The 7,502-nt window shown below is 40.3% G+C and overlaps 1 long non-coding RNA gene across 1 annotated transcript; it reads left to right on the top strand.

The window, feature by feature from the left end:
* The first annotated feature begins 819 nt into the window (after positions 1-819).
* On the top strand, positions 820-7,262 carry LOC146506668 (uncharacterized). The gene is made up of 2 exons (XR_014877350.1): positions 820-1,158; positions 1,248-7,262. It is a non-coding gene; the product is annotated as an uncharacterized LOC146506668 (long non-coding RNA).
* The last annotated feature ends 240 nt before the right edge of the window (positions 7,263-7,502 follow it).

Below are 7,502 nucleotides of genomic sequence, written 5' to 3'. Positions count from 1 at the left end.
TAGGGTTTAGGTTTCTTGGCACGCAGGTTTAGTTTGCTTTGAAACAAAAATATTGATAAAGAACTACTTCATATATCTGCTGTACCTGTGTCCGGGTCCATTTAGATTAAAGGAGAAAAACCCCAAAAGATTTTAAAAATGAGCTTAATAATTTTCAAAATCTTTATCTTTTTCCCTTTTTTAAGCTTTGACTCACAATTTGTTTTGCTTAAAAGTTTGCTCACTGGCCATTCGGTCCTAGAGAGCTGCCTTTTTTCTGTCAGTCACAAACAGGAGGAGATGCCCATCTGTAAGCTCTTGGCTAAGTTTTCTGATCCAAGACGAAGATGAAGTGTGAATGATTATTTTGTCCTTAACGTGCCTATTGTGGAGCTGGATGATTGCAGTCCACATGAGTAATCTTGGCTGTTTTACACGTGCAAGCCACAGCGATCCATCAGTCTTGCGAGACAAAAGCCTGCTACGCTGAGCCAAGATCTCACTGATGTTCAAGACATATGATTCATAGACAGACATCTAAATATAATGGTGATTATTGGAACAGTTTCCCCATCATTTCAGTCATTATTGGCCATATAAAAATTACCATGCAGTGCATAAAGGAAAAGTGTTTTTCAGAGTTTTCTACAGAAATCCTTCCTTCTGCATCCAGTGGGGACACATGCAGAAGAGCTTTTACAGAGTTGTGTAGCAATTTGGAAGCTTTTCTTTTCTCCCCCCCTCCCCCCCCCCCTTTTTTTTTTTTTTTTTTTTTTTTTTTGCTTTATCGCCATCACTTACTTTTGTGCTACCAGCAGAATATTTTTCTTACCAACATCATGGTCAAATTAGTTTTGCTTTTGGTTTCATTTTATGACAAATTTATTTAAACGTTCCTGCTGCTCTTCATCTAATGACAGTGGGTAATGGGCAAAATTAATGTTACAAATCTTGTCTCTGCTTTTAATTTCCAGAGAAACATTGATTAAAGAGCTTCTTTCCATCCATTTGAATATCAGTGAAATTCCTCAGAAGGTGCCCTTGAAGCACAGGCAGATGCCCAATCCCCCTTAACTGGCTCCTTTTGATGTGGAGGACTAGTGGGTCTTCTGCGTTACTCTCCACCCACTGGAGCAACCTGCTGCTTGTATCTGTGATCTTATTCTTTTAGAGCCACAGGTGAGTTTAGGAGCACTGATAAATTAACAGCGTTGATTTAGAGCTCATCTGTCAATCTCCAGCTTTACTCTCCTCCCACTTGTGAACAGGAAACTAGCATACTTGAACTCCTCCACTCAAGGCAACAACTCATCCCTAACCTGGAGCACAGAGTCCACCCTTTTCTCCTGCTGACAACTGGGAACTCCAAACTCTGAGGTGTTAATTCTCCCTCCTTACTGCTTCACACTTGGTTGCAAATTGCCTCAATGTGAGCTGGAGCTCATTACTCAATGAAGCCAGCAGCACTGCATTGTCCATAAAAAGCCGAGATAAGATCCTGAGACCCTGAACCCTCCACCATTCGCCCTTTACAGGTCACTCTCCATCCTTTTGGCTGCTCCTAAAAGATTTTGAACCAATTCGGTGACAATGGACAGTCCTTGTAGTCTTCGCAAATCTAAGATCCACAGCTAATGATTATTGGTAAATGGTAAATGGCCTGTATTTGTATAGCGCTTTTACTAGTCCCCCCTAGGGACCCCAAAGCGCTTTACACACCCAGTCATCCACCCATTCACACACAGGTGGAGGCAAGCTACAGTTGTAGCCACAGCTGCCCTGGGGCAGACTGACAGAAGCGAGGCTGCCATATCGTGCCATCGGCCCTTCTGGCCAACACCAGTAGGCGGTAGGTGAAGTGTCTTGCCCTAGGACACAAAGACCGAGACCGTCCGAGCCGGGGCTCGAACAACCTTCCGATTACAAGGCGAACTCCCAACTCTTGAGCCACGATCGATTGTTACTTATTTAAATATTACTTATTTAATATTATTAACCAAGAATTCACTACAGTCTTATGGATCAAAAAGCCGTGAAGGATGCGATTGAATACCTCCTCTTAGTCCACAAAAACAAGCGTTGCACAGTGGCATTTGTTTTTGCAGAACAGAGAGTGAGTGAGTAGAACACCAGTGGAAGTGGGACCAATGTCCCTTCTGGTAATAATGACGTTGTTGTAATTTTATGGTTTCTGCCCCCGGCTATTGTTGTCCAGGCACACAGCATCACTGCCTCAAGAATCTTTGCTGGGTTGTGGCTCAAATGTTGAGATGAGTGAAATGTTGGGTCGACTCAGTTCAATGAGTGCAATTGTGATAGTCCTGAAAGCGTGTTGAATACTGTTTCAAACTGTTATCTATCCTCCTTTCCTCAGTTACAAACAGTGATTGTTGTTGCATAATGTACTCTCCAGATAGTTTAGGAATGGATTCACATGCAGTGGGTTTTGTTTGTTTTGTTTTTTTGCTTCTAGTGGAGAGCCTCACCAAAAGCAACTAGAGGTTTCAGATTCAGTGCCCCACACAGCCATTTCTAGAAGACCTTAACCAACCCAGTAGGAGTCAGTGGTTCAGTGACAAGGACACGATCTCTTATTGGCTGCTCACACTGGAACACTGCCAGTTTCTGTTTGTTGGACCACAGGACCAAGCTGAAGGCACAGATGTTGGGAAATGAACCCTGAACTCAAGTCTGCAGAGAATTTTGCTCCTGGGTCACTCGAGGTTCCCTACACAAATCTGTATCTCATACATACAGCACATAAACTCACTTGTACAACTACACAAATAGTACACAGGTTTGTAGACATCTGAAAATATATGTAAACTGCTGGAGGCCTTAATGCCTTGCTTAAGGTCACATGGAAGCTCAGCAATCCTTCACCAGCCTGAACGCTCAGTTTAGGGCATGTGCTGGCTTGCATCGTCCTCTAATCATGATTCACATTCACAGAGCCTGTCAGCCTGCAGTGTGTTTCTCTGAAATCCCTCTCTTGTACTGCGTGTGAAGCCAGAGATTTTTCTGATATGGTTCAACTTCATAGCACAGAAGCATCGTTTGACTCTCCACTACGCCGCTGTCTTCCCAAATAAAAATGAGCAGATAGTCGATTTCAGCTGACATTTTTAGAATGGCTTTTTTGTGTTTGAACTAGGCAGTTGGCGTAACAGTTGGCTTAGCTTTATGCGAGCATACTCATCGGGGCTCATGTTGCCCACTCAGTGTCTCTCCGCTTTTCTGCTACCTGACTACCATGTGTACAACACAAGACAAATTTAGCCTGGGCTTTTACTGGAAGCAGATTGTATGGTATCATACTGGCGATACTGTTTGCCACCGATGACTCTTCAAGTGAGCCCACTCAGCATCTCTGCTCTTTTCCTCCTCCACCGAGACGCAAAATATCAAATATGATGGGCCTTTTTGGCTTGTAAGAGGAAATTCACTGAGATTATTTTTTCTACTGTTCTCTTTTAATTTCTTCCACTTTCCCTCTCCTCCTTCAGCCACACAGATCTCTATTGCTCCTTCATTTACCATCATGCGATTGTGTGTTGTTTGGTTTCCATCTGCAGGAACTTTATGTAAGCAGCCAAAGAAAGAAGATGCAATGGGATCTTTATATATGAAATAAGAATCTAGATGAAACTCAAGCTTTCTTGGTCTCTTTCCCAGCTGTAGCCATAACTTGGAAAAAGTCATAATCCCCCACTCATCAAGAAGACTTCATTGTAAATCTCACCTTTCTACAGATACAGTTATTACTCACCACTCCAGTCTTCTGACCCTTTTAGCTTCTGAAATAAATGTAATTGCCAGATTATTGATCAGTTGAATCTTCTAAGAAAGTTCCTGGATAAAACAACAACAAAGACCTTCCTACTAAACACCCAGTCATATTCAGGGCCACTAACATCACCTCAGATCTTTTTCCTTGGTGAGTTGCAGTACTGAGTATTATGTATGTTATGTGTATGTTACAGCTGACAGGAAGATGATCTTTCGGTAGATGACACTATTCCACCCCAGAGGTTTCCTCTGTGAATTTTGTCAAGTAAGCGTTTTGTTATAGTGTAATATTTTAATTTTATGATATATATTTCTTAACCCCGTGTTACGCAGAGGGGTGTGAAAACAGCAGACATCACTCTGTCTTGACTGAACAGTGAACTTTTATTGGCCAATCTTTTACACACACAGCAACTTCCAAAATGGCCACCTATCCATCTCTCTAAGCTTTATATACTCTCTTACCACGCCTTCTCAATTCAAACTGGCCTATGACATAATCCTTCCAGAGAGGGAAAAGAAGAACAAAGAAGATAAGTTTCCACAATTAATCCTAACATTATCAATCACTTGTCAAAAATGGAAGCAGACATGTCATATACACAATTTAAAGGTCATGTCACACTTCTAATTATTTTAAATTTCTGCAAAAAGCTGACTTACCAAATACCTACTCTTTCCAGCTCAGATCCTTTAAAAGAGCTGCATTTGAGGTGGGTTCCTTTTTACCGGCAAGACAAGGTAGCTGCCACTGAGGTTTAAGCTGGGTAACTTACACCAAACATTTTGCTTCTATTTTGGCAAATAGGGAAGGACTTAGTGCTTCCTGACACTCGTTATAGTTTATGTACATTGTTGAGTGCTGTATGCTGTGATACCATCTGTAGATTTGTGACTGTCACAGTGGACATTATTAGACACATTAATGATGTTAGCCTGCGAACATGAATGTCAGCTTAGATGATAGTAGGGTTAGGTTAGCTAGGACCCTATACTGTGCCAGCTAGCTATTTTACTTTTTTTCATATCCATTATCCACTTTACTGCATTCACTGCACCTTTGTTTTTCTTTAGTAAATGGTTTGACTCAGAAATTGACCGTGATGACATCATACAATTTGAATTAGCCAAAAATGATTTTAAGCTAATCTTAATTTCATACATTATGTAAAGTTGTGTTTTAAACCAATGTTAAGTTGTGAAATGTGCCTAATGTTTAGTAGTGAGATTAAATATGTGTAGGTGGGACAGATGGTGTTGTTTTTAATCATGCCACCAGATGGCACTGCTCTTTTTGAGCTACGCCTGTTAACTAGGAATGCTAGTGAACGGCTCAGAGACAGTCATGAAAGTATGTTTGTGTTGCTGTCACGTTTATATGCTGGGATATTTCCAGGCAAATTATCTTGTGGTAAGTAATGGCATGTTTTGTACTAAATATCCATTGATAAGTATTAAGGAGTGTTGAAGTCATTCAGTGCTTGCGGTTTGTCCTTGAGTGCAGCTGTATTTATTTGGATGTTAACAGAAGTGTGGAGAACTGTTTGAGCATGAAGGCTCCCAGGAAACCTGTGTAATCTTATTTGACAATCTTGTTGACTAATACACTGTATTTGTTTTACAATGTTACTGTAACATAAAAAAAGTTTAATATTTTTTAAATATTAGCAATTTGATATGTTTAATATCGATTAAAATACCATTTCTGGTTTCAGCATTGTTTCAATAATGGTGAAGGTGCAAAAGTGACTAAATACAAGTTCAGCATTGATTCAGTGCAATTATTGAACTTGCATCAGTGTAGCCCAGTAATGTTCATGGCCTTTACATGTCTTTATGCAGTCCCTACATCCAGTAATGCTCCTGAAGTCACAGTGGATGATGCACTGCAACATCCTCTCCTAGATTTGGATCAGGGCCTTACTAAACTGTTGAATAGTCTATGGCACTATTTGGCAGTGTTGCAAGGATGCATTACGTTCCAGAGGTTTTAAACTTTCATTCATGTCTGGGGAACATGATGCTCAGTCAGTTGCATCAATGCCTTTGTTACCCAGGAAAGGCCTACATGTTCTTGACATGTGATGCTGGGCGTTTTCCTGCACCAGGGGGAACCCAGGGCTACTGCAACAGCGCAAGATCTGACAGTGACAAGTATTTTGTCCCTGTACCTAACAGCAGTCAGACTACCATTGGCTAAAAAGTGGAGGTCAGTGTGAAGTTCCAAGAACATGGAGACCAGGGACTGATTCATGATGGTTTATGCTTCCTAACTGGACAGATTAATATCGCTGGAGTTTATCTGACTTATACTAGGATGGTCATTAATGATCATTAATTTGTTTTTAGCAGTGTAGATGCTGCTGGGTTAGATGACCCGGAGACATCTCAGAATTATGCCAGATAATAACAGGAAGAAATCCCTAAGGGAATACCTTACAGATAGCATCTGTCCCCGATAAAATAGAAAACGTGTAAGTTAAATTTGTTGTGGTGCTAGCAAAGGTGTGCAGTAGAAGTTGACAGCTGTTTAACAACTGTGGTTGCAAGAATATCCACTCTAGTATTGTAAGGTGAAGAGCAGACAAAATTATACAAAGAAACCCAGCAATCAACAAGCCTATGAGAAAAACAAAACAAAACAGAAAACTCTCCTCTGTAACAAGAGGAAACCTCCAGCTGAACCACGGAGGGCGTCCATCTGCTGCAACCAGTTGGGGTGAAAATAAAGCGAATACAGGAAAGAACAACATAGAGAAACAACAAACAAGACCAAGAAATGGGAGTAAAATAGTGGAAAGCAAATTCAAGGTTCTTAGCACAACATAGTGGCATCTTCGTAACACCCTTGGGTAGCTATTTGTGCAGCTGTTTTGAAGCCCCTATTTGAATGAATAGGGAGTGACCCATAACTTTAATACATATGCAAAGTGTTGTGACGTTATTACTTTATTTATCCAGAGTACTGACAAGATCGACCCCCACTGGACACTTCACTGGGTAGACCTTGGTAACGCAAAGTTGGAGCCCCTGCTGCTTTCAGATGCCCTGATTCTTAATTTCATAGGTTCAACAAGGTGCTGGAAACACTCCTCAGAGATTTTGGTCTATCTTGACATGACAGCATCACAGACCTCCTGCAGATTGGTAGGTTGGAAATCCATTCATTTATTTCATTTCATTTATTTATTCATTTCAGGCACAGCAAAATACATATATTGAACATAAAGTGCACAAAACAAAAATTACCTGAAAAGGAGTGGGACGAAGAAAACTTATTAAATCCCACCCCTATACTCACTCATCAACAAAAAACAATAAGCTTCCCACAGCTACGCCCATTTTTTATTTTTTATTTATTTTTTATTTTTTTGGAATCCATACCAGCAATGGTAAGAGAACAGACATTACAGAGCACACTAAAACCATCATTGAGTATACTGTGACCAGACCAACTGTTTGTAGAGGAATTTAAATCTATGAATATTTTTGCATTGTTTCAGTTGTAAACTCAGACTGTTCCAGATTTTCACACCACATACAGACACACAAAAACCTTTACGGGTTGTTCGAGTTCTGGGTAATTTGAATTCCCCGAAGCCTCTCACATTATAAACCCTTTCTCGAATTTCAAATATAATTTGTAAATTTGTAGGTAGAAGTTTATTAAAGTCTTTGTATAAGATTATAGATGTATTGTAATTAACCAGATCCTGGAATTTAAGTAACTTTGC

The sequence above is a fragment of the Neolamprologus multifasciatus genome, chromosome 12, assembly GCF_963576455.1.
Source record: "Neolamprologus multifasciatus chromosome 12, fNeoMul1.2, whole genome shotgun sequence".
Classification (NCBI taxonomy): Eukaryota; Metazoa; Chordata; class Actinopteri; order Cichliformes; family Cichlidae; genus Neolamprologus; species Neolamprologus multifasciatus.
This window is presented reverse-complemented; position numbering and strand designations above follow the sequence as displayed.